At 47.5% G+C, this 27,874-nt stretch overlaps 1 protein-coding gene across 13 annotated transcripts in view; it reads left to right on the plus strand.

Moving 5' to 3' along the window:
• Positions 1-27,874, plus strand: part of LOC116948983 (receptor-type tyrosine-protein phosphatase delta-like) — a 614,820-nt gene that overhangs the window by 296,276 nt on the left and 290,670 nt on the right. The window contains exon 1 of one of the 13 annotated variants that reach the window (XM_076071863.1): positions 1,107-1,391. The exons of the other annotated variants lie outside the window; for them this stretch is intronic. The gene's annotated coding sequence lies outside the window, so the exon portion shown is untranslated. Of the gene's footprint in view, positions 1-1,106; positions 1,392-27,874 lie in introns of those variants that run through there. 13 annotated transcript variants of the gene reach the window in all.

The following is a 27,874-nucleotide window of genomic DNA, read 5'->3' on the forward strand; positions in this document are numbered from 1 at the left end:
AGACAGAAGAGGTCGTAGGTTCGATCCCGAGCCTTGACGCCTGCTGTATATTTGGAGTTTGCATCTTCCTCTCCGTGGTGGTGTGGGATTTTTCTCCGAGTCCTCCCACTTTTCACTCCACATTGAGGAACGGATGTATTCGGCTTCTTTAAATGTCCACGTGATAAGCCCCTTCGTTGTTGGGCTGTCATTTGTGTGGCAAGGTCGCTTCAGAAAAAGAGATATGGAGCTCAGTGGGCCTTACCTGGTAAAAATAGATATTTTTTTTTAGTTTAGTTAAGAAGAGATTTTTAAAAAAAGGTGTCATGCTATTTTGTCATCATTTTATTTCATCCCACCGCCTGTGGGAGGCAAAGTCGTGAGTGGTGGATTGGCTTATTCGCAGGTTCTCGACGCTCCTCGACACACAGCCGTGATTAACGGGAGCCTTGCACAATGAAAATGACGCCACCCGGCAAGACTGTGCGTCTCCTTCGTCGAAATGCCGTACGAACCTGTAACCGCGGTTTAATTGGATGCTTCACATCGGTGTAAGGCCACGGAGAGGTATGGGGTGAATGCGATGATTGGCACGTGTGAGACTCCAGGGACCCAGAGAAACAATGCAGTCACCTTTCATTAACATTTGCAGCATCGTGATGCTATTGGGCAGACGGTTATTTGAATTGCAAATGCTTTAATCTTGGGACTATGATATTGTGCATTTGTAAATTGTTGCAGTGGGGTGGTGTCCTAATAGGTGACCAAAAATATATGGTTGAGACGGTGTTGATTTAAATTTTGCGTAAATGTGTCGACCTAAATTTATAATGCAGTGTTTATCAACAGTTTGTTAATAACCGTCTAACCTTGAATACTGCTGAGACAGTCACAATAAGTACATTCTGACTATCGTAGGCTAAATGAAAAAAGCCGGTAAATTGCTGTACAAAAAAACCCCCACTGTTAATCTGAGTGTTACAAAACACTTAAAATGTAGCTTTACATTACCATTCGTAGCCTTTGCCGCCGTTTAAGTTTCACATCTGGTAAAAAAAAAAAATTGACGTCAGGGCACTTTCAGTTTGTCCTCGCGGGCGGGGAGTGGTGGAGGGGGGCGGTGGCTGGGGTGGTCTGGCCTCATTTATCATGTTATTGTCACATCAGTGAAGAGCGCCTCTGCTCATTTACACGAGGGCCTTGTCGCGATAGAGCCAGCGGGCGAGCCGGCGGGCGGACGGGCGGGCCACGAGCAGGGCACGAGCGATGACACTTCCAAGCGGCGCTGCTCTCTGTGCTCCAGCCGGCCGCTCCGCGCAGATGGTGCCGTGGCTCCACGGCGCCCCGACCCGCCGGGTCTCTCGGCCAGTGCCACCGCCGGAGCAGGTGGCTCATTAAGGAGGTGGGCCCAGGTGAGCTCTCTCAAAAGGCGGGTGCGGCGCGCTTCCCATTTTTTTCTGACCGCGCGGGCACCATCTCTCTCCCGAAATTCGGACCGCTTTTTGACTCGCTCGTGGAAGCCGGCCAAACGTAGGGTACTGTCTGCAGTCAAGGACGTCCTGTCTTAGATCGGAGTCGTGGAGCCTCCCCCCCCCCCCCTCCCCCCCCCGGGGTATGCTGTGCCCCAAAAAAAGTTCCTCGGGTTGTGCAGTGGTCAGCTTGCTCGTGCTCGCATGAGTTTCGTACGCGCGGTGTCCGCCGTGCGCTGCGCGCGAACACGTCCATTTGTTGCTGTGGGGCCCTCGTTGACATTCCGGCGGGGCAAAGATTACAAAAGGTGGAGGCCCTGCTACTGCTTGCTCAAATAATCAGCTGGTGGAATGGCCTCCGCTAGAAGGAGCTCCAGAGGACCACTTTCTAAAGGGAATTCTTGGCCCACTCTCCCACGCTGGCCAGGCGTCTTGGGAGAGGCGGACGTATACCCGCACTTTCTAGAGGGAATTCTTGGCACACTCTCCCACACTGGCCAGGCATCTTGGGAGAGGCGGACGTATACCCGCACTTTCTAAAGGGAATTCTTGGCCCACTCTCCCACGCTGGCCAGGCGTCTTGGGAGAGGCGGACGTATACCCGCACTTTATCTCACACAAGGTGACCTGCTGATCGATTAACTGTGATGTACCCGTTTTTACTGCTGGGTGGAGAGCGAGATGGGTGGGGGGGGGTGGGGATTTAATACATTTTCCCCTTGCTTTAACCACCGTGCTGGTCTACTTTGCATACATTAATATATATTATTTTGGGCGTCGCAAAACGTCTGAACGACCCGGCGGTATTTTCTTCATTAACGAGCCTGATTCTGCTGATGAGAACCAGAAGGTGAAAACCGGTTCGGAGTTTGCTGGTTAAATAAATGCTGCTAGCTAACGTCGGTTTGTAAGGGGCATCAGATTGTTGGTTAAAACACATTTTCAATTCATTGGAGACACGGGCAGAATTTCAATGAATTGTATTCCGAACTCTAAAACAATATGTATGTAAACGTCCATGTGAAAGGAAAGTTTAAATTGCTCGGGGGAACGTTTCCTTTCAAGACAGTGTGGTTATTCCCTTGCAAGTGCTGTATTCGGTGTATTCGAGTGGCAATGTTCTCGCGGGTAATTTTGAAAATGATTCTCAAAAAGCAACGGAACAAACATTTTCCTACTCCTTTGGAAAGAGAAATGCTGTAAAATATCTGCAGTAGAATACACACACATCCTCGTCTGGCACACCTTACTCGATAATGCCCCAGCTGCATGCCATGCACACATGAGTAAAGGAGCTCCATGTGATTTCAAACTCCAGAACTCTGGCATGAAACTCAAAGTGCATTAACCACTCATCTTTGTGTTGTCTTCAACTTCACAGGGGCTCGCTAACAGCACTTGCCCCAAGAGTTTGTTAAGGCTATGGTGGGCGGGGGGGTTATGCCTTTTGTCAAGCGTGGCATGGTGATTTAAATTGAGAAACATGAGCCCAGGGAGGCTTGAGTTCAATTCCCAGCGGTAGGTGCCAGCCAGTGGCAAGTGCTATCAGAACTTAGCCTGGGCCTCCCTCTAGATTAGAGGCCGACTGAAACTGAATTTCTGGTTTCGGCCGAAACCGAAGCCAGAACCGAAACCAGACCGAAAGTAAAAAATTTACTTTCGGCCGAAACCGAAGCCGAAACCGAAAGTTTAACGACACTTTCGACCGAGACCGAAACAGAAAGGTATATGACCGAAGTTACCGAACATAAGATTTATGAAATATGTCATGATGCAATGCTACTTTAATTAAAAATAAATCTAGAACTTATCATTCAGAGCCTGCAGTAAGAGTCGCTAAATGTAAACTCTTTAGGTGTTACTTACTTAGTAGTTATATCCAAACAAACGAATGTTGTAGTTAAGAAACAACAGTTTTTCATGCATTCAGCCAGACAGGCTGCCGTCTGTTGACCGGTCGTATATACATTAGCAGATCATGGTTGCGGCTGTAACCTCGCTCCCAAGCTGCTGCTGCTGCTGACGTGTGTGTATGTGTGTACGTGTGTGTCGGTCCCGGGCCTCCCCTAGGTCGACTCAGCCTCAAATGAGTACCTGGTGCAGTGTGTAAACATTGCCACTAGGGAGACAAAGGCGGTCGGGCGTGGTGCTGGCCACCCACCCCCTCGTGTACCGTTCCGGCCTTCATAGGTGCTCGCTAGCAGCACTTGCCCCTACAGTCTGTTAAGGCTATATGGGGGATCTTTGTGTGTGTGTGTGTACATGTGTGTTTATGTGTTCGTGTGTGTGTGTACGTGTGTGTGTATGTGTGTACGTGTGTGTATGTGTGTACGTGTGTGTGTGTGTGTACTGTGTTTGCAGCCTATCGCATTGGATTGCCTAGCACCGACTGACCGGCCGATAGGCAGAGTGTAGACATAGCACTAGCGTTATTCTAAAAATAGATCTTCGGTTGTCGAATGATGACCGAAAGTCAATATCAGTTTCGGCCGAAACCGAAACCACACCGAAAGTAAAAAAAATGTACTTTCGACCGAAACCGAAAGTATGCCGAAAAAGGCCATTTCCCAACTTTTGGCACCGAAACCGAATTTCGGTCGGCCTCTACTCCAGATTGATTCATTCTCAAATTGTTTGAGTCGACCCATAGGTGAGCGACTGGTACGATATGTCTCATGCACCGTGCCAGTCTTAATAGGTACTCGCCAGTAGCACTTCCCTCGGGAGTTTCTAATGAACATATGCGGGATCGTATTTGCGCGCGCGCGCGCGCGTGTGTGTGTACGTGCCATTCCGTGTGTGTGTGTGCGTGTCGTCCTTGTCTTTGTCCTGGGTACGATTCCTTGCTCTATATAATATTAAGTGGCATCTGAACCTGTCTGTCCTGGGCCTCATTGATTAGCTCAACCGTAAAATGAGTACCTGGTGCAGTCCATGATTAGTCATCAACAATGGGAGACAAAGGCGACTGGGCATGGTACTCGTGTGGCATGCCTTGAAAGGTGTGGGGCTAACATCAGGTACCTTAACAGTCGTTATGGACATCGGGAGATCTTTGTCTTGGCCTGTGCGTCTGCGTGTCTTGGGTATGACTATTGAAATGATTCGAGCAGTGCTCGTCACCGCGTGTGAATTATTCGTGATTGGCAATGGTTGTACTGGCCTAAAAGAATGATTGGAGCGAGGTGTGCACACATTCTCATGGCTTTCCTGCGATGGCTTTCTCCACGATGTACTCTTCAACCATTTGACCAATGTTGATGGAAAATTTCTGGGACGGCCCAGGATCACGATACCTCGCGCGGTGTCGATTTTCACGGAGGGGGTCACAGGTCAAGGTCAGACTGCTCCCAAAACCTCTCATTCCTACGCATCCCTACTGCCGGCACTGTACATCTTAAATCATTTCGTCCGATGCGAACCATTCCACAGTCGGATATTACGTAACCCTAATATACGCGCGTGATTTAATTAAATAAACATGGGGCACAAAAATAAACGTGTTTTTTTATTATAAATAAGCCGTCTCAAAGCGAATAAATGAAATAACACGTTTGTCGGGCAACATGTGAACAGCAAAGGCACAGGTGTTTAAGATTACCGAGCATTGATATGAATGGCTTTTTTTATAGCTTTAATAAAGAGTAGTTATTTCCAATTGACATATCGGGAGTAACCACAGAATGTGCTAATGCAATCCGTAAGCAAAGGTAAAACCAATCATTTAGGAGAACATTTTTCTTGCAAAGGACTTGTGCTTTTTTCGATTACAGCAGAAGCGTTTGTGAAAGTGCTGCGCAGGGCAGATTCGGTTATCTTTTTTCAAAGGCGGAGAGATGTGGTCTCGGCAATGGGTTTATGGGACATTACACGTCTAAGAGAGATGCATATGTGAGTGTCTTTGTATATGCGTAGAACGTATATTTGTGCAAGCGTATACAAGTATGGGGGATGCTGCCACGTTTGGTTTGGTTTCCATACTGGATGTGCAATTGAAAGGAATTCCCCCAGTTTGATCTCCCGGCATGGCAAGCATGAAACAACGTGGACGTTTAGCTCTAAATCCCTCTGACTTTACCCAGGAGCGTATGTAAATATGAAAACCGCACTCGGTGAATCCGGCAGCTCGCGTGTGCCGGGGTGAAGTGTGGGATACTCCAACCGCTTCCAAGACGTCTGGCCGGCGTGAAAGGAGGTAGGTCAAAGCACCATCGATGTAGAGGGGCGCTCTAGATCTCCTCTGAGTGGAGGTCCTTCTGCCCGCAGTGACGTGGGCAGGCAGTCGCAGGGATGCACCTTTACCCGAGTCTGTCTGGATGCAGTACAGACAGCACTCGATTATTGAGCTCAGGTCACGTGACTATGCAATTTGTATATACAGTGCATTTGTTTGCAATTGCTCTCGGTTATGTGTTCACTTATTTCAGTGCACAGTGCTGCTTTTAATCAAGGCTTCTCTGTTGTGGCCGTGGTGTATTTGTATCTTAATAACGGGGCTTTTGCTCTGTTCTCAGCCCTAGGCAATTTCACTGCAACTTAGAAATCCTAAACACTGCATGACACGTGCTGATATGTGTGACCTTTGTTATTGTGTATCTGTTTGTCGTTCTAGTTTCTCCAGCATTTAACGGTAAACATTTAAGCTGTAAGTAAAACTAAACAACAACAACTTGTTGTCCTGTATTCCAATGGAAAAGTGGGACGAGATTCCGCGAGTTGATTTCACGCTCCCAGCATCTTGCCTGGATCTCTCGCTTCATGCGATAAATGTACGAGTGACTTCCCCCTCCCTCTTCTTCCCCAGTAATACATGTTTAAAAGCCTCATCAATTAAAAACACACAATTTAAATATGCAAGTCATGAGCGTGCAACTCCCTTGATGGCCTTCAATTTACCTCACTCGGGGGGGCGGGGATGGGAAAGGATTTCAAAGATGTGACGGTATGATATCAAAGTTCACGACAAGCATTTAGCTCTGTTGCTTCAATCCTCTCGACAGAATTCTGGCTTAGAATTCTGGCTTAGCATTTTAAACTGATTTTTTTCAACGTTCGCGTCATTGGGATACGCCGAACGCTGACTGTTCCCCACTATTCCAAGCGATGCGTCTTGAAGATGCGGTTTGCCCAAAGTAGAGCTGGGGCGCCCGTAAACCCCACGCTTTGTGGAGGCGAGGGGATGGTGGCTCACAATTCTGGGAAACTCCCCAAGCAATTCTGCGCTTACGAGGTGGGCCAGCAGATGGCAATTCCAGCAAGTGGGGGTTGATCTTTCAATGCTATCCCCCTCATGCGTGTAGGTTTTCTCCAGGGTACGGATGTTTCCATCTACCATGGCGGGAACACTCTCGCCGCGGTGGCTAGGAGATGTTAACTGCCTCGCCCGGTATGCAGGAGGTCGTGGGTTCGATCTCGACCCTGACGCCTGCTGCTGCTGCTGTATATTTGGAGTTTGCATGTCTCTCTCTATCATCATCACTGTGGCTAGGAGATGTTAACTGCCTCACCCGGTTTGCAGGAGGTCGTAGGTTCGATCTCGACCCTGACGCCTGCTGCTGTATATTTGGAGTTTGCGTGTCTCTCTCCCCGTGGTCACGTGGATTTTTCTCCGGGTCTTCCGGTTTTTTACCTCCACATTTAAAAACATGCGTTTAGAGTATTTGGCTGCTATAAACTCCCACAAGGTGATGATGAACCACTTCGTTGAGCTATCATTTGTGGCCAGGTCGCTTATGTAAAAGAGCTATACAGCTCGGTGAGCCTTGCCTGAAAAAATAAAATAAAACGTACGAATGCAATTGGCCAAACCTTGCGACGCATGATCATCTGAAAACAAAAAAATGCCCCAGTGAGGTTTGGTTTTTTTTGTCTGGACAGAGGGTAAAGTTGCACACCTGCAAATCCTCACTCACGCCATTGCTACTTGAAGGGCCCACTTTGAAGGGTTTTGGCCTACTCTCTCATGCTGGCAAGACATCCTGGAAGAGGTAGGAGTACCCGCACACAGTTTGCCTGGTTGAAGAAAAGGTCATTTATATTATTATTTACTTGTATGCTGTATAAATCCATATTGCATCATTGTATTGTACCCAGGCATTACTCCTTCAGGAAAGTTGTTGGCATATTTTGATATAGGAGGGGGTCACTGAAAGTGCACTACATTTCCGTGTCGCTATGGCAACGGTGCATTTTTCCCACTAGGGAGTGAGGAGGCTGTGGTGTGTGCACTGATGAGGGTCCGGGTTACCATGTGGACTTGGGAATAACATCTGTGCGAGCACCAGGGACCCGATTAGTGCACAAAGGGGATGGGGAGAGATAGCTGGGCTTTTGTCCTATTTCTCTGAGTGTAGCATCCAAAATAAATAAATAAAGTTATTTCTCTCCCCCCCCCATCTGGGTCTGAAGAGCTTCTTGTTTTTATTATCACAATCATCATGCTTATTAGCCGTGGTCAATCCGCTGCTAGATGGAGACCACCCCCAAGCTGCCATTCTCTCTTGGGATCCTGTGATGGCATACTTGATAACGAAAAATTGTACGTGATTACCGTGAGAGTTATTGTGTCATTGTACCATTATACATTGGGTTTATTTGTCCATACGGAGTAGTAATATGGCATTCGGGGGGGGGGGGGGAAGAGTGGCACAGTGGTTCTCACACAGCACGAACTAACACGGTCACTGGTAACATCAGTGGCGAGTGAAACATTTGTTTGAAATATGTATGTTGAAATGCTTTCACACCCCATGTAGCCAACCGTGCTAATCGAAGTTGTACCACTGCTAATACCACTTTCATTACAACAATGACAATAATTAATGTAAAATAGTAATTGCTGCGCAATTGCACATTGATCTCGATGCTATTACTCAAAATACCAATAAGTGCACTGATTGGCTCGAGCAGTTGAGATTGATACACCACGGCAAGTCAATTGGAAGGTCTCTGGTGGTGAGATGAAGTGTGGGAACACTTCCATGCCTTCCAAGAGCTAGCCAAAACAAGGCTCTGACTGTATGTACGAGTGCCTTCATGGAGTGGCACCACCGTTATTTTGTCGGATTTCTGCACCGCCTGTTGCTGCTGCTCATGGTGACCTCAGCGTCGTTGAACACGAACCCCGGCCTAGAGAGGCAAGGGCGACCGCCCCTTTTCAGAAGGCTTCGCCCCCTGTCGCGCGGAATTCTCAAATAACAAAAATCTTAAATTCCGCAACCACTTCGATAGAGACCTTATCATTCATTTAATGAACACGGAGTGTTGAGACAAGCGGCGATGCGCGTTAGAACCGCTATTAGCATGATTTCTGCATTCCTTAAATGTCTGTTTACGTTACGTTACAAAGCACCCTAGAGAAGCTTTCCCCGGTAAGAGCCCGTTCCACCAGCAGTCGCATGGACAAGCAATTGCAGATGTACATCTTTACCTTGGCAGATGTCGCGAATGGCCCTGCAATGTACATGTGCGTGCGCGGTGTGTGTGTGTGTACGAAGTTCACCGTGAACCACAGTCGATGAACTTCTTGCGAGCGCGCTGACCACACGCGAGAACGGATCGCAAACAAGCGCCTTTTAACTCGATGGCTCTGCACAGTGCTCCTTGCAAGTCTGCCAGCCTGTGTTCTCACCGAGCCAGATTATTATTATCCGCGGGAAGAACACACACACACACTGGGGCTTGTATCTTGCTCGAGGAGGCCTCCCAGGACCAATTTTGGTCCAAAAGACCCAAAAAAACCCACTCAAAGGGATGTCGGCGCAGGGTGTTTGGATGCAAAGCGGCGTGGTTAATTTGGATAGCACCTTGTAATTAACGTCACCGCTCTAGCGCGCTTGCCCGTACATGTACACGTGGAATACACGCGGAGCGAATACATATTTTAAAAAAAGAACATAAACAAAACACACACGCAGGGCAACACGGCCAAAATGTAAAATACGCACAAATAACCAAAACAATTCTCAAATGGCCATTCGGCATCGCACTGTTTTCACAGAGTGCTGGGAACCGCCAAATGTGAAAACTGGTGGCATTCAACACTCGCTTTGACGCTCCGAAAGGGCAATTGTGCAGATGGGGAGCATTCCAGAGGGGGCCTCTGAGTGTAAAAAAAAAACATATCTCCCTCGACTCTGTGTAGTAAAGCGGGTGGGATGGTAACTGGAGCGGAAACTGGATTTGTGAGCGCACCGAACGATTCCGTGCCATGACCACGACGCTCAGGGCGCCAGCTTTAACATCATGACTGGCTCGGTCAGTCTCTAAGGGAGAGAGAGAGTCAGTCTGCCTGCCATAACCTCTCACACACAGATTCCCCCGTGGAGCATACGCAGACCATTGGGGCGAGTGCTGTATGTGAGCACCTATCAAGGCCAGCACACAATGGTACTCGTTTGAGGCCAAGTTCACCCAGGGGAGGCTCGGCACCAGTTCAAATAATCACCGTGTGAGCTGTGGCCAGGAATTGAACTCGGGTGGGTGGCCAGGAATTGAACTCGGGTGGGTGGCCAGCACCACGCCCGACCACCTTTGTCTCCCCAGTGGCACCAGGTATTCATTTGAGGCTGAGTCGACCTAGGGGAGGCCCAGGACCGGTTTAGATAATCGTCACTGGTGTTGGTCGTGAGCCGGAATCGAACCCGGGTCGCCAGGTTCATAGCGCAGCGCGCTAACCGCTACACTACCGCTCCACACTATGCTCACACACACACACTTACACACACATGCACTAACAACTACACGCATGCATGCTCAATGGCTCGTGTGTGCTCGCTTGTGCGATGATACAAATACACGCACTTGCATACGCAAGTGCGTGTATTTGTATCCTCGGGCCAAGTCCATTTCAAGAGCGACATTGTGGGAAGTATGCATGCCTAATCAGATCAAGAGAATCCGTGGTCCAATGAGCAGCCGTGAAATTCTTGAGAAACGTGTTTATGTTAATTATATATATGTTTTTGTTGTTGATGTTGCTTGACGGGCTATACCGGTTGAGCTTCAGGAATTGCTGGATGTTGTCAGCACTGGCACGCAAAAGCAACCCGTATAGCCTTAAACAAACTTTTGGGGCAAGTGCTGTTTGGGAGCCCATATGAAGGCCACCCTCGTCTTCCTAGTGACGGTGTTTACAGATCGCACCAAGTGCTTATTTGAGGCTGAGTTGATCTAGGGGAGGCGCACGATTGGTACAAAAATCGATGTTTCTGTAAAGAGGAATCACTGATGTTGGCTGTGTCAGTACAAATACCAAGATCCTCCGTATCCCCTGGACATTCTGCGGGGCAAGTGTTGTTAATGAGCACCTATAAAGGCCGGCACAGTACACGAGGTGGCCGGCACCACCACGCCCGACCGCCTTTGTCTCCTCGGTGGTGATGTTTACACACCGCACCAGATACTCATTTGAGGCTGAGTCGACCTAGCGGGGAGGCCCATGACCGGTCTAGATAATCATCACTGGTGTTGGCCGTGAGCGTGAATCGAACCCGGGTGGCCAGGTTCATAGCGCAGCGCAGCGCGTTAACCGCTACACTACCGCTCCCCCACACACGCAAACACACACACGCGTCATTGTTGTGTGGATGCACAAACCAAGCCCCACGTCCCCACACACATGCCCTTTGGCGTCGTGACGCTCACACACGCGCGCTCCAGTTCATGACTGACCCTGAGAGGTCGTGTGTGGAGACGTGAAGGATTATCGGCAGGCTGCTGTGTGTCCCCACTCAAACGCTTGGCTGCACACGAACGCACGCGCGCGAACACACGCGCGCACTCGCCAACGCACTTCGAATACACGACCATAGGCACAACAGAAAAAGACAGAGGCCCCCAACATAGACTTCGACTGGGAGAAAGTGCTGTTAACGACCTTCTATGAAGGCCGGCACCGCACACGAAGAGTGGGTGGCCAGCACCAGGCTCGGCTGCCTTTGTCTCCCCATTGCTGATGTTTACAGATTACACCAGGTACTTATTTTAAGGCTGCGCCGACAAGGGGGCTTTGAGCGAGGATGGAACGCGGGTGAGCCGGCTTTTTCGTTCAACGCGCTCCACCGCTGCACTGCAACCTCACACACACGTGCACGCGCATGCACTCGACATTGAAAACTCATTTTTTTTTTAGAACTGCTGTTTGTGCTTTTAATTTGTTGGCCTTCCACCTCTGATTGGCACGGTTGGAGCTACGTACGGTGCGAAAGGAGTTTAACACGCACGCGTACGCAGCACGCGCAGACTTGCGCTGACGAATCAAATCCATGCAGATACCACTGAGAAAGTCGACGATCCTGTTTTAAATAGCACTTTAAACTGTACGAATGTGCGAGCGAGCGAGCGAGGCAACATACCATGGAAAGCAGGAATTCTTTCTGTGCATGCTCTGCGGTAGGTTTATTATTTATGTGAGCGAGAGCACTGTGCCCGAAACTAAGTGTTGGAGATTGCTTTTTTGGAATAAAGGGTGAATGGCTCTGCCATTGGGGTGAGGTGTAATCCTTTTATCGTAGCCTCATTGCACGGTGTCAGTCATTTCCTCCAAACCTTTTTTTGTAATGCCACTCACCTGCAGAGAGACAGGTGTGAGTAGAATGGGGCGCCGGCTGATGGGATAAAAAAAAATAGCCAATGCATCCTGCTCTAGCTTTTGCACCCCGACTGTGCTTGCAGCTCGGGGTTTTTATTTGGAAGTCTGTGCACACAAAAAAGTGTAAGTCCATGGGCCAGAACTGGTACTGCCTAAAGTAGCAAAACTTTAGCCATGTCGATGTTTTTACGTGGCAAATAAAGGGGTGAGGGTGGGGGGGTATTTCACAACACCACTCATTACAAATGGTTATCACACAATTCACTGTTTGTGGCAACACATTAAGCAATTACAACCACTGCGGCGATGACACCTAAGGTGGCACTGGCAATTGCAATATCTGGCTGAGGATGGTGGACTAAATGGGAGAGGGTTTGCTTGCCATAACAGCAACTAACATGGGGGGTGAAAGTATATATTTTAATTGAAGAGTTAATGCGAACCAAGTATTCCATAATGCTTCACCAGAGACGAGCCCTTTTCTCTATTGGCGATCATTTGTAAACCGACCAGAAAGGGTCGACAATTGATCATTCAAGAGATGGCTCTGACTCTTATGGTGCCACCAGCATATCTCTCTTTATGGCTTCTCTACTCAGCCCTGACAGGTATGCATGTACAGGTCGTACGTGTCAAGACTACTGCAACGTGTATACAGGCAAAACTAATGCTGGGTGTGTGCATGGGGGGTGCGGTGCTGGCCACCCATCCTCTCGTGTTACCGTACCGGCTATCGCCGGTTCTGCTCGCAAACAGCGCTTGCTCCAACAGTCGGCTAAAGCTATACGGTGGGGCTGGGTGTCTTTTAGGGGAAGGTGCTTTAAAATGTTTTATGTATATATGCTTTGTCGCTTGCTTCGCTGGATTTATTCATTTGCTGCATTTATTCTTGGTGAAGGAATAATGTACAGAATAATTTCCAGAATGATTGCTTGCCTCTGAGTTTTTTTTGCTAAACAATAACGAGATACACACAATTGAATGCCTTGGTATATACACGCATAGCCCTTGCCCTTGGTGGAGCATTGCATTGAGAGCAAGAATGAGTGAGGCCTTATCGTTTGATAGGTCCTGAGAATGCAATAACTTGGCAGTTCCATGTGGCGGAACAATGACGGGGTGATTGACAAGACATTGATGTCTATATTCACATTGTGTTGTACTCCGCTCGCTGAAAGTGGCTGTAGGAAAAATCCTAGACCGACATTACATGAATCTGTGCAATTTTGCAGAAAGTGCACCAGAATTGGGCTTTTTGTCAAAAAAGCTATTTTATTTTTTTGCGTCAAGAAATGAAAAAGCCACTGGAAAAATTGGCGAAAATCACTTGGGTTTGGTTTCTGGTGACGTGATGCTTTCACGACACAATCTTCAAGTTACAAAATCACTCCACCGTGAATATCTTTGGTTTTTACAACCTTGGACTGAAGAACAAAGTAAATTCACCACGTTTAAATTTTTAATTTATCTAAACTCAACCGTGGAGTAATGTTTTTTGTCGTTGTTGGACTGATGTATATGATTGTAGAGGCTGTCACCGGGGGAAGCTTGTGCAAGTGAGATGCTGTAATGTGGTGAAGGTTGTCCTCGTTAATACATTTTGCAAACCAATACACATGAGTGACGGGAAGCTGCCCTGGCCCATAGCACTGAGGTAGACTGGCATTAAGGGACAATGTTTAGGACTTCGATTCAAAGGATCGATAGTTGAATACCAAGTTGAGATTGATCCCTGGATCGAACACGTAACGGTCACACAGATTCCCACAATGTATGGCTGGGATGTCATGATTGCTGGTTTGAAATGAGGGGCACAGAGTGTAATTCGTCCCAAGGCGCTACTCTTGAGCGCCAGAAAAGGACAGACAAGATGGACAGAGAGCCAAAACTCGTTAAGCTCTCGATACAATATGGATCAACCATGTGTTGTCACCCATCACTCATATGGCCCGCAAAACACAAAGATAAAAAAAATCAACGCAAACCACAGTTAACGAAGTCCCCTGTCTCGGGGATTTAAAGGGTTAACAGGAAGACAGAAATGATGAGAGAACGAAGCGAAGTCGTAATTGAAAACCAGTTAAATTAGTTCTCTCTTTGCCGGGGGGGGGAAGCTGAGCGAATGTGGTCTCTACTTTTATTGTTGAGTTCACGCACACTTTTTCATGCAAATAGTAAGATGTACAAACACATTTTTTTCGGGTTGAATTTAGCGGTCACACTTGGGTTTAGTAACACTGCGGCTGAATAATGCTCACGCTGCATGCGTTTATTTCATCAAGAACATGTTTCCTGCCCTAATGATCATCAAGAACATGTTTCCTACAATAATGATCAGGAAATCAATTTCTGCCACACTCAGCATGAAGACCGAGGTGCTATATTATTGCAAATAAAATTTTACAATAAAAAATTAATATACAGCTTTCAGACGTTTTATTTATTTCTCCCTCTCACTTGGCTAATGATAGATGATCACAAGTTGTGAAATTCAATACGCTGATCACAGGGTACGAAAGCAGCCTGTCACTTTGTCTTACTGCCTTCCCGCTCTGCCCATTGTGCCTCTTGCACTTTGCATCCTCCCCTGCATCGCTGCCAGGGGGAGCGCTGGTGCAGTGGATAGCGCGGTGCAATGAAACAATTTCCACCTTAGTTTAATTCTAGGCCTTGGCTATAATCAAAGGCAACTGATATCGTGAACCTCTCCCAACCCGCACTGACTGGCATGGCGAAGTATAGTCAAAACAACCCACGTGACCAACACGTAGGGTTGCCACCTGTCCCGATTGCCACATGATTGGCCTGTTTCGGTGGCAGCTGTTTTGATAAATCTGAAGTCTTTCCAGAACATTAAACAAACGTCCCGTTTTTTTTCGTCAGTTACATTCAGTTTTCCCTTATTTTTCCCATAAAATATGCCAATATTTTTCACCTCCAGAAGTCAGAATCAGAACATTTATTCATGCTGGAGGAATTCGACGAGCTATAAAGCTCTTTTTTACATGTAGAGGGGGGTAAGAACGTTGCAACAACACCAAAACACGATAGGAGTGCAAAATACAAGGAAGCTAAACAAATCACCCAAACACAGAAAAAAACAACTAAACCACCCCCATATTTCCAGACAATGCCACTGAGGTATTAGCTTATTTTTCAAAAGCAATCTGGTCACATATGATAGCTCGACAAAGTGGCTCACCATTTAGACATTTATCGCAGCAAAATTATCGAAATTGTGGCAACCCCTTACCGACACGGGCACAGGAAGGCCTTCGTCCACCAGTGGGACTTGACAAAAGTGGGGGGGGGGGCGGGGAGGGGGCTGTACATTTTTTTTGTTACACGGTTGCCTTCAACACATCGGATCGACATCAGCCGGTCGAACCACGGGGAATATTTTTTCACCGCGGGCGCCACGCTGTGAAACGCTCCGTGTCGTCTCGCAAGGTGGGCTGCTGTTGCCTGGCGCTGGCCATCGCGTGCGGTTGCGACTCGCTTCCAAATCCGGTTTCAAGTGCCACTGTAACCGGGCCTTCGGCGGTCCTTTTTTTACATCCTGGCATGCGGCGCGCCGCTTGAGCCTTCCCCGATTCGCACTCAAGCCGCGTTGTGTCTGGTTTTCAAGCGTGCCATTCCTCGGTTCGCTCGGTTTCACTTATTATTATTATCTCAGTTTTTCCCTCTCGCCGTTGAGATTCCATCTCACTCTGCATTATGTGCTCACTCACCAGTGTAAACACATACAGACGCATCACAAATGTGTTTGGCTTAGAACAAAGCAAACACACCGATGCTGTGTGTGTTCCATGCCCATTAGAAAGCGGATCAGAGCCGTGGCTCAGGGGCTTTCTTTGTACGGTCCAGCACAGCCAGCTTCTTACACCGATGCTTCACGGTTCCCCTCTAACCCCTCCGCAACGTAACTGCCCTTCCGTTCCTTCTGTGGCTGTAGCATAGTGGTCATATATTGTGTTTTTGTTTATAGCAAGGTTTAATGTACGCTTGAGTTAGCTTATGCTATCCCAAAAGTAAATATTTTTTTCCATAAAAAAATATGACCCCAAGGTTGTCGACTGACCGTGCATCTTTTCCGAGTTGACCTCACGATGTCACACGATTCTTTCTAAAAGTAGCTCTCCTCGACAAAGTGAGCTCTGTAAGCCAAGGCATAAGTGGGCTGCACAAGCCCACACTTGCCCGGGTCACAAGGCTGGCTTGGCCCATTTCTCATCGAATGTGAGAAACGCTGCATTATGCACAAACTGCAAGGGGTTTTAAGCAGTGTTCTGCCACATGTGTGCAGCTTCTTGTTGAAACTTCTAACCAACTTGATTGCAAAACGTTTCACTTTTTAAGTGCCATTATTGGTGTGGCATGTATATTACCATTTAAACAAATTATACTTTATTGTGTTACGGATATTGTTCTATTTACTGTTGTGTGTTTTTTTCTCACGAGGATTTGCGAAAAACAGCAGCCATGCTAAACCGCCCACGGGCCAAAGGGTGAATCGTTTACCTCTTTCGTGCAGAATTTCATTTTGTGGTAAATGTGTGGCTGGCATCATGCGGTCGGGCCTTCAAGGGCACGCATTCAAGTTGCATCACGTTTGACAAACAACAACAAAACCATAGCTTTTGTCAGTACTACGGCATGTTTTGTTGTTGAAAGTAGACACTGCGCGCTGTGATTTGTGACTAAATTGCATCGGATCGCTGACAAGGTGGCCGTCGTTGTTTCCTTGGCTTAGAGAAAAAAAAAGAGAGGGAGCCGCATACAAGGATGTTACTCCAGGCCTGTAATATCGAGCCTCGAGAGTGAACCAATTTCATTGCTTGTGGTGTGGAGCTGTGGCGCAATAGTGGGCGCGCCGTGCTACGAAACTCGGTAACCCAAGTTCGACTCCCGGCCGTGGCTTACGTTGGTGCCGAGTGATATCTGACACGAGTCTTGGGCGGGGGGGGCCCTTTTCCACTGATCCGCACTGACCGGTGTGGTCAAGTCCTGGTCAAACAATCGCCATGACCGACAGTTTGGGGAGGTTTTCATCAGTCAGTGGTTTGATAAAGTTTTCTGTGTCGCTTATTTGCTTATGTCGGTGATTGAAGTAAGGTGGGACACAGGCAAACTAATTTACTTGCACCCCTCGGCAGCATTCGGGGGAACGCGCCCATGCTGTGCGCGTTACGTAGCCTTACACACGGACGCACGGTGGGCAATTACATTTTTTCTATTCATCACGGGGGTGGCTGGCACCACCGTTCCACACAATCCCATTGTGCTGTGGGTTCCTTGCGGCCTGTCGAGTCACTCGTTATGAATGCCCGACTCACAGCGTCACATCGCAATGCCTGTGAACAATTCGTCGTCCAATGCTGCGCACGATGTAAAGTTTTTATTGGCGACAAAAAATCGATGGCACGCCCGCAATGGAGCAGGCGAGCGCATAGGAGGTGGATCACACGTAACTTTTGTGAAACTCCCAAACCCACCCCGGGGGGGGGGGGGGGGGGCTGTTTGTAGGACAGGAGATGGTAGCGCAGAAAGTTGGTGCGTGATTACTGTCTGTGAGTGTAATCCTCTTATATGTATATTAAAAACATATCTTCCTTTTGTAGTTATTGTAAGAATTACCAATCCCATTTCCGGACAAGTCCTTAACTGTGTGCATTAGAATACAAATAGCAAAATTATGATGATGAGATGTTACGATGTCTGGTAATAAATTTAGGAGCTAAATTGCAATGTCGAGGTCTGCTAGCCACGAGAGGGCTTCTGGAGAGTGTTTGCGAAGTTTGCGCTATTCCTCCTTTGAAGGAGTGTAGACTGCCGTTGGTTTACTGCGTGGTTCATAGTTGGGGTTGCATGGCCACGATCGCTCTGTTGTGGCCTGTCTTTCATTTTCCATTTGGGAAGGGGATGCTCGCATCGGCCTGTCGATCTGGGAGACGGTAAACTTTTTCTCACAGTGGGCCCACCTGTCACGTTTTCATGTAACATTAACCACAATACCGTCATCTAGGCGAAATGGAGGGGCCTTCATTTTGATTCAGAAAACAACCGCTTAACGATGCATTTTCCCAACACCCCAAATGCAGTACCCTCCTGGAAAAAAAGTCTCGACTAGGTAAGGATTTGCTTAATAAATGAATGACTTTATTCTAAATTATCTCAATAAAAATGATAAATGCTCAGGCAAACAGTGAGGCAGCTCAACAATGTCAGCGGTGAAGCTACTTGGGCTCCATGCAAATTCTTGCCATTTGTTTTTCTTTTCCTTCTCTCTTGGTGATTAAGAGATGGGGGGGGGGGGTAATTAACGGGTCATTAGCACTTCTGGTGACCCTCTGTCGCCTGCCCGCCCGCCCGTGTCTTGCAGCTTGATGTATTGTTTTATCCCTGAGCACCTCTTCCCTTCGTGATGGCGATAGAGCCCCACGGATCCTTGGTTACAGCGTGCTTTGTTTTAGTGTCCTCATCCCAGCAGTCTACTTTCCTTACTCTGCAACGGCTTTTAGTTCGATCCCGACCCTGATGCCTGTATATTTGGAGTTTGCGTGTTCTCCCCGTGGTCGCGTGGATTTTTTAATCCGGGTCATCCTGTTTTTCCCTCCATATTTAGAAACATGGGTTTAGAATATTTCGATTATTTTGCTGCAATAAATGTCCAAATGATTAGCCACTTTGTTTAACACGTAAGCCACTTTGTTGAGCTACCACTTGTGGCCAGGTCACTTTTGAACAATAAGTTACTACCTCAATGGGCTTTGTCTGGTAGGATTGGGATGGTTTAGTTTAATTTGTATGTGTTTGGGTGAATTATTTACCTTTCTTATACTTTTCACTCCTATCATGTTTTTGTATTTTTGTTATTGTAACTGCAAAAAAATCCTACGCAATAATACGAATGAAATAGTGGGTTGGTATTTGTTTGTTTTTTTGAGCTGTTCGGGTGCTCTGAGGCTTAGGCATGTCCACGGCATTCGGATAATCTTGTGAGGTTCATTCTTAGCATAGCATGCTCATGACAAAAGAAAAAATCCACTCAATAAAATACCGACATCCGATAGTTAAATAGATGGTAGTGGTGGCGCAGTGGTCATCACACTGCTAGGAACTCGGTAGCCTGAGTTTGATTCTCAACTCAGGCTATCAGTGTTGATGTCCTGCACAAGAGTGAAGGGGGGGGGGGTTGGACTGCTCTGGGAGATATCTAAAAGGACACTTTATGAAGTCGAGTAGATGTGCACTATCGGAATAAAATTTGGGGGCAATTGAACAGAAAGTCGATTCTTATGCTGACGATGTACATGTCAAATGGAAATGTATCCATGGTGATTTACGGTTGATTGAAATTGTATGTTAATGTTACAATTGCAATAATATTCTTGTTGGAAATGGATGAGTATAGCAAACCCATAAATTCACTTCTAGGTCTGATAGCCAAAGCACAGCCTCTTGGGAAGCTGAATGGATGATGTCTTCAATGCCTCTGCTCATTTTAACCAAGGTGCAGAATGCGGTCCACGGTCTGGTCCAGATTTCTACACCCACACTCCGGATTTTCTCATTACTCATTTCATGCTCCTTGATATTGCAACATGAACATATGAATAATAATCATAATGCCAAATACCTACTCTGGAAAGCCTCACCAAGTTTCAAGAGTCTTTTCCGGAGGGCACTAAATTGTGATATTTGGGCAATTCCACCACTCGTGAGTGTTTGGCATGTTGCGGAGAAAAAAATCAGATTGCCCAGAGAAAACCCACGCATGCGAGGAGGTAACGCGTAACACTGCCACCTCCTGGCCACCTTGACGCGCAAGCCCTCCATACTGAAACCGACAGGCCCTGGTGGTCTCCCATTGAAGTGCCTAACCAGGCCTAAAACGTGCTTAGCTTCCCAAGAGCTGACATAATCGGGCGCCTTCAGGGCGATGTTTGCTCTTGGGAAGTGGTACAATAAAATATGGGGGGGGGGGTTAGAAACAAGGACGGAGCAAACAGGCAAACCATGAACAAAACAAGCTGAATCCAATATTGGCAAATATAATCAAACCACACGGGGATTTGAGCAGGGGAGTAAAATATTCTAAGCCGAAATTAGAATGGTGAAGTGGTGGTTTTATGCTCTCTCACTCACATTGTCACTTTCCACTCTGGCTTTGTGGCCCGTTGCATGCGATTCCATTGTCGTGCGTCCCTGGACAATGTTTTATTTTTTCTCATGGCCTAAAATATTTTGGTGAAATGGATTATTCGGGCATTCCTTCGTGTTGTTAATGCGTGCAGTGTATCGGTGGCGGGGTTGGATTTTTCGAGTTTCGTAGGAATTATGAGCAATGCCCCTCGGGCGGGCTTGGTGTCGGGAAAAAAAAAGACGAGCTTGAGAGAGATAGACGCCAAGACTTTAAAAGAATAGCGCAGGGAACACAAGAAAGAGGATGATACCCCACAAGCGTAACTTTCCCACGTAATTGGTGTATCAAGTTTATTGCCACTAATGAATCGCTTAATGAATGGAATAACAACTAAATTAAATTCTCTGCAGCTATCCAGGAAGATTGCTGTCCGTTGCTTCGCTTTCTGTAGTTAAACGCTCTTTTCTCTGGCTATGTCATTTTCGGGCATTTGCTCGTGACGTTATATGAACGTTTCCCAATCCCACACCACTTTCTATTTGCACTTCTGTAATGATGGAGCATGGCCTTGGGGTATGTGCGCACTTGTATTCATGTGGGGAGCGGTAGTGCAACGGTTGCACTATGAACCCAGCGACCCGCGTTCGATTCCCGCTCATGGCCAACATCGGTTGACAATTTTCTGAATCGGTCCTGGGACTCCCCTAAGTCTACGCAGCCTCAAATTAGTACCCGGTGCTACAGTATGTGTAGACATCGCCACTGGGGAGACAAAGGCGGTCAGGCGTGGTGCTGGCCACCCACTCCCTCGTGTGCCATGCCGGCATTAATAGATGCTCGCAAACAGCACTTGCCCCAAGAGTCTGTTAAGGCTACACAGGGGATCTTTGCCTTTTTTGTGTGCACGTGCACGCGTGAGCGCTTGCACTCTGCGCCAATCCCCATCGCTCCTGCCAACAGTCTCCCGACCGATCCCTCATTTGCATGTTTGTGTTTCCCGGACTCTTTCAAATAACCCTGATGACCAATCTGATTTGAATGACCCTCCACGGTCCAATCGAATTGTGCGCCCTACGTCGGCTCTGCCTGTGGGTAGCTCCTCAGCAATGAGAGTCGAGCGTGCGATTTGAACTCGCGAGCCGTGAGTATAATATTTCAGTTTTTTTTTTAATCAGGCTCCCTTCTTGGCCGTCCCTTGCTCCACCTGTATTCAAGGTGACCAGGGAGAAAAAAGGGGCTCAGTTGTCTGCCGCCCAGGTCTGTGTGTTTCTAAAGGGCTTCTCAAAGTCAGTGGGCAAAGAATGGAAAAATTGAAATCGTTCCCACGCTCCGCCACCTCGTCTTGGCAAACCGTCAAAAAACCTCGATGCACGTCAACTTTGTTTGTGAGACGACGGTAAGCCCAGATGTAAAGTTTGAAATTAAGTGGGTTTTAAATATTAATCGGTGTGCATAAAAAATGAAATGCAAATTAGCATTTTCATTACACATCTCAAGAATAATTAAATATTAATACTTCCAAAATTCAATACGACTCCACATACTCCCCAATTAAAGTATCATTTCCATAAAGCAATGATTGGAAATGCATGGTGTGATGTACAGTATAACAGGTTTTTTTTGCTTTGTATACTGAGCTGCGTGTGTGGATGTACAGTGTTGCGTACCATCATAATATTAAAGTCAAACCACTGCTGGACGAATGCTATGTCAGTCATGGGGGTTAATACTCTTTGGTTCTATTCGGTAAAGTCACGTAGGTAAAAAAATGAAACAACAAAAATCACGACGTTTCGGCCACAACACAAGTGCTGTCCTCGATACAGTCTGGTCCCTTCACCTGATGAAGGCCGCTTCACCTGATGAAGGCCGCTTCACCTGATGAAGGCCGCTTGTGTTGTGGCCGAAACGTCGTGTTTTTTTTTTACCTACGTGACTTTACCGAATAGAACCAAAGAGTATGGATCCTTGCAGTCACGAAAGCTTCAAATCTAGAAGTCATGGGGGTTGTTTAGCTATACTTCACCACACCGGTCATCGTGGGTTAGTGACAAGTGCCCAGAACAGGTTCGCATACCGTTTCAGTTGCCTTTGATGTTAGCCTTGGCTGGGAATGAAACTCACGTGAAACAGGTGTGCGTTAATCACTGTTGCCACCACTACTCCCGCCATCCAATCCCCACCATCTCTCACGATCCTGCGGTGCAACAATCCAGCTGGAATCTGCACACGAACTGATCTAATCGCTCCATTTGCTCGGTGGACGTGCTCTCAGATGATGCATTTTATTCTTTGACTGCCATTTCATCTATTTTTTCTACATCAATTATTACCAAAATTATTAACTTGGTTCGGCTTGGATATTGTTCAGATGTGATTGAAATTTCCTTTTTAATATTTATGGGTGTTCTTCCAGACAGCCCGAATGCATTGGCTGTCTGTTCAGTCGGGTGACATGCATTCTCATATTAGTAGTCAAATTGAGCTTTCTTTCCGTCTGGAACCATTTTTCAAACTGCAGGCTTAATCCAGAACATAAGGGCCCAGGCAGGAAAAGGGAATGTAAGGAGCAATAGGAAAAGCAAATCTGGTGAATAATTGTTGTTGAAACCAGAGTAAATAATCTGATTTACAGGGCTTCCTGCCCGTTCATCCCGCACAGAAGCGTAGGCTTCCCTTGCTTTGGGGGATAGATCTTGGGCCACGCTCAATACAACAACAGTGCAGTTGTGCAGAGTTCAAAACCATGCCTCGCCACTGCTCATCTCGAGCAGCTCTCGGTGCTGCTCAGTCCACGGCAGGAGGGGATAATGTTAGGGTCCAGCCAGCACCGTGGCTAACTGAAGGGAAACTTAATACGAGATGAACAACACATCTCTTGGACCTGTCGATGCCATCCAAAAGGACCTTCACACTGTGGAATATGAATGCATGTGTGCGCATGGACCACTGGATGTCCCTGTTAGAGTCACCAGGGAAGAAGTGCGTTCATTCAAGAAGTTTCCACGTGCAGCTCCATAACGCACGCTCAGCATAATGGAAACAGTTTGTGATTTCGCTGCTGCTGCTGCTTTCATTGTTGTTGCTAAAGATACGGATTTGCATTTATTCAGCACTTAAATAACGAACTAACGCCATGTTTATCTCGAGCAGTGTCGGTTGTTGTCTCAATTTTCGCGCAGAGTGTGGGATATCGCGCAACACATCCAGTCGGTAGAATAAATACGTATCGCGTGCACAAAAGGAAACAATGCTTGGGACGTGCGGTTTTTAACGGTGGAGGGGAAAGTCTCTGCTGGGCACGGGGAGAGATTTCTGGGAGCACAATGCGAATAATTGGCTCGTTCGGCGAAGCCTCGTTGATGCGTCGCCACGCGCGCTTGCACGTGTGTACATCTTTCTTGTGTCGGCTGTCTTTGAGCGCCGACGCTGGGATGCATTAGCGGCCCAGGGGTCCATTGGGTGGGCGGGCGTCTATCGATGGATACCACAGCGGACCGCTTCCAGCATTGACGTGAATCGTTGGTCGACACAAAAGGAACCCTTTCCCGAATGCACGCACGCATGCAACGCAACATCAGTTTAAACCTACACGGGACGCGTGACTGCACAAGCGCGCGCACGCACGCGAGCCGATTCCGGAGAGTACTCCGTCGTCCTCGTTGAAATCCCGAGCGTGATTTGCTCTTCCCAGAGTCGCGCTCCCCTCTGGAGAACACGCGCGTTTGTACTTTTTTAAAGGTGAAAAAAAATGTGTTTACGTCCGCATCTGAGCAATATCCAAGCGGGACCAAAATGATGCTTTTGGTAATAATTGATGGAGAAAAATCGTGAAATTTGAGTCAACATCACTAAACCATTTCCCGTTCCTCCCTGAAGATTAATCTTTTCTCAAAAGGGTATCCCTCTACTACTTTCCAGTCCTCGTCCTGCAAACCTGAACCATCCTTCCCCTTCCTAACCTCTCCCCGCCCTTTTCCTATCATCACCCTTCCTTGACGCCCCCTCCCCAACACTCCAAAATCCCATCCCTTTTAAGCATAGATAAGGTAAAGATAAGTCAAAGAATGAAATGCATCATCTGAGAGCCTGCCCACCAAGGAGATGGAGCTATTAGATTGCGTGCAGGTGCTAGTCGGAGAGTTGCATCGCAGGATCATGAGAGAATGGCGGCGGATTGGGGAGGCCTTCATCCAGCAGTGGATTGACCTATCGTCTTTGGCGTGAGGAACACAAAGTTCACTTTGCGCCGTGCCCAGCTGTCACGGCTCTCTCCCCGTTCCCAACGTCTCCGTGCTGCCTCGGTGTGATTGCGTTTTGTTCTCTTCTTTATTTATCCAGAGGGTTGTGCATTGATAATAATTTGGTCGTGTTGGCTTTTAGTGCTCGAAGAAGAAGCACAACAACATTTACATTTTTACGGCTGAAAATGAAATTGGAGGATCGAGGGTGGTGCTTCCTTGAATGGGTAAAAGTAAACGGAAGGCTAGTTTGTCCCATTTGTGCATTTTAGTGCAGAGCAATAGAGCTTTAAAAGTGTATACATATATACACGTTTAGCCCCTTTATTAAAATCCGCTGCTAGATGAAGGCCTTCCACACGAATTTCGGTCATGGGGGTTGTTTGACCATACTTCACCACGTTGGTGAGTGTGAGGGGGGGGTGAAGTGGGGAACCCAGCACCCATTAGGTTATCAATTGGCACTTAGCCATGGCCGGGAATCCAACTCAGAACTGCTGCGCATAGAGCACAGAGCCACCGCTCCACCCAGTCACGTTGGTTTTTAATCACTCATTTCAATTCAACACGGTGATTATTCTTTCAGCAAAAAAAATATAGTTTCCAGCGCAGATTTGTGTGCGTTTAGTGATGTGGTTCATCTTCACGCAAGATCCTAACCGAGGACTCGATAAATCTGTTTTCATGCGGACATGGCGGTGAGGAAAAGCAAAAAAAAATTTGAAGTCATCTTGTCGTGAAATAAAGCCCTCGTATATCGCTCGTCGCTCCGGCTTGCCAAGATGCCAAGATGCCAACGGCATTTTCGCGCACGCCCACGCATCTTGACGCGGCGAACAGCTTCAACGTCCGCTGAGCGGTGCGCGGCGCATCCACGCAACGCCGATGCTCCGGCACCAAAGTTGGAGGTGTGGGGGATGCGCTCTGCGAAGAAAGCGCTCTTCTCGGAGTGACCTGGTGGTTTTCATCGATTCAACATCAAGATTTCATCAAGGTCTATAAAAGCCGTTGATGCCGCCACCACCACCACCACCACCTCACCTTGCCAATGCTTTCCACTCGCAGCTGTTGCAGTAGCCCACCATCTGGTCTTGGGTCTTTCCCTTGGTCGACGGACTTGTGAAGACCAGTCCAATACTTTTTTGGTAACCGGCCCTCTTCCTCCCTGCACACTTCCAACCCAGGGCAACCTTTCGCCCCCCCCCACCCCCCATCTTATCTACAACACTTATCTGTCGTGTTCACTTCCAGATGTCCGTATTACTTACTCTCACTTTCCATAAAATTCACAGCATCGATTGGGCACCAGGAAGGCCACTGAAAAGCCATGTGAAATTCCTGCTTCTGTGAACCTGCACATAAATTCGCAGCTTAATACCTACTATAATCACCCAGGAATGTCTGTCCTTAACGCTCGTGACGTCACTCCACATTGACCAGCCCCCTCATTAATAATCATGAGCAGGGACGTCCTCCAAATGAACACCCCCCCCCCATTATAATTAGCGGGCGACGTCCTCCACATGGGGGGGGGGGGGGCTGAGGCGCCTCCTCCCCCCTCCTCGGCGTCAACTTACAACCCTCACTACAAAGGCAGAACCCTCACGTCACGTGATCTCCGTAATGCTGTTGAGACATCAAAGTAAAAAGGACGTCGTGATGAACAAGGGATTATAACCTTAAAATAAAAAAAGTCTGTGTCACCGCGCCCTTACAAACTGCACACGCATTGATGCAATGAATATCACGTCGCGGTCTGCTTTTCCCTTGCAAGCTTTCAGATTTACTGCAATACACCCGTCCTTGGACGGGCAAAAGGCTTAGTTACGAATCATAAGGTAGAAGGCTGGCAGACCATCTTGGGGAACGACTGAGATACGTTGCTGTTGCTGACCTTGCTTAACCCCGTCGATGAACATTGTCGTTCATCGGCACACATCCTGTCAGTGTAATCGCACAGATTCCTTTTGCCATGACAGAAACGCATAATCCGTGTACGTATGTACGTTGAACTTCTTTCGCAACGCGCGTGACCATCCGACAGAACCACGTGTTCTGTCCTCAAGGCTCGGAACGAAACAAGCAATCTGACCTCAGCGACATTGTTGTTGTAAACTCGATGCCTTGGCAGACGTTACAGGTGTGCAGGTTTAGATGCGAACCCGTGTGTAGGTGTGTGTCTGTCACATAAATGCTGCGGCCTGCATACAGTGTTATGACTCGTGTGTTTACACATCTGGCACAATGACAGTTTTTAAAACAGTGGGGGGGGGGGGGGGCATTCCACTTCACTCCATGTCCCCCTACCTATTCACACATGTATGCACGAATGCACGCATTTATTTTCGCAAGGCCTTATTTATATTCATGGTTCTGTGCATTAAAACAGGTTTAATTAAACAGTCACATTTGGATAACTGTTCATCTCCCTAAATGGATTTTTTTTTATTTTTACACGGTGAGGAAATGCGTCACACTTGAGAAGGACAAGCCCCACACACCATCGCCGGCTATTGCATTCAACAAACACGGATGCGAATAACTAATTGCGCCCCAGCGAGACCATCGTCTGTGCCCACATCACCGGACCCCCCCCCCTCCCCCCACCAAATATTACCTGCGAAGACTGTCGCACGATCTGTCGACCAGGATATATCGTGAAGAAGGCCGTCACCGCCAAAACGTCGATCTTCCTTTCCTCTCTTTGTTATTCATTGTCATCGTCATCATCAGCCATGGTCAATCCACTGCTGGATGAAGGTCGCCCCCTCCCCCCCCCCAAGCTGCCCACCATCTCTCACGGTGCTTGTGCTTGCGATGCACTTGCGCACACGAGCTGATTTCATCACTCCATCTCCTCGGTGTACGTCTTCTCGAACTCGTGCCATTCCTTGATCGCCGCAATGAATGCTATAGGATACGTTTTCATTGTTCCTGAAGCGGTGCTTTCTCTCCCCCCCCTCCCCTTTATATAACAGCCTGTTTATTTTGTATTTATATTTGCTTCCTTGACGGCACGTCATTGCCGATGGGCACGGTTGGCTATGTACGGTGCGAAATACGTTCAAAGTACATACATTTCCACGTCAAATGGCGAAGCTAACAACAGTCAGTTTTAGAAAAATCATCCAGGGCATGGATGTGTTGCCATTATAATTGTAACAGGAGAGAGGATTTGCGGGGAGGATTGTCAGGAGGGGATGTTTCGATTTTAAAGCTTTCGTGACTGCAAGGATTCATCTTCTTGGTTCTTTCGGTAAAGTCACGTAGAATGATAATAAAACAATAAAACAAATTAAGACAATAAAATTCTCACGACGTTTCGGCCACAACACTGCGACCTTTCACTGGAAAAACCACCTCTGCGGTACTAAATTCTACTCACCTGGTATCGACAATCAAGGGCATTTCCCTGTCCCCAGACGACCTGCTTGTCAGTTTTGATGTG

Source organism: Petromyzon marinus, chromosome 35 (assembly GCF_048934315.1).
Source record: "Petromyzon marinus isolate PM22_M1 ecotype Great Lakes invasive population chromosome 35, UKy_Petmar_22M1.pri1.0, whole genome shotgun sequence".
NCBI classification, from domain to species: domain Eukaryota; kingdom Metazoa; phylum Chordata; class Hyperoartia; order Petromyzontiformes; family Petromyzontidae; genus Petromyzon; species Petromyzon marinus.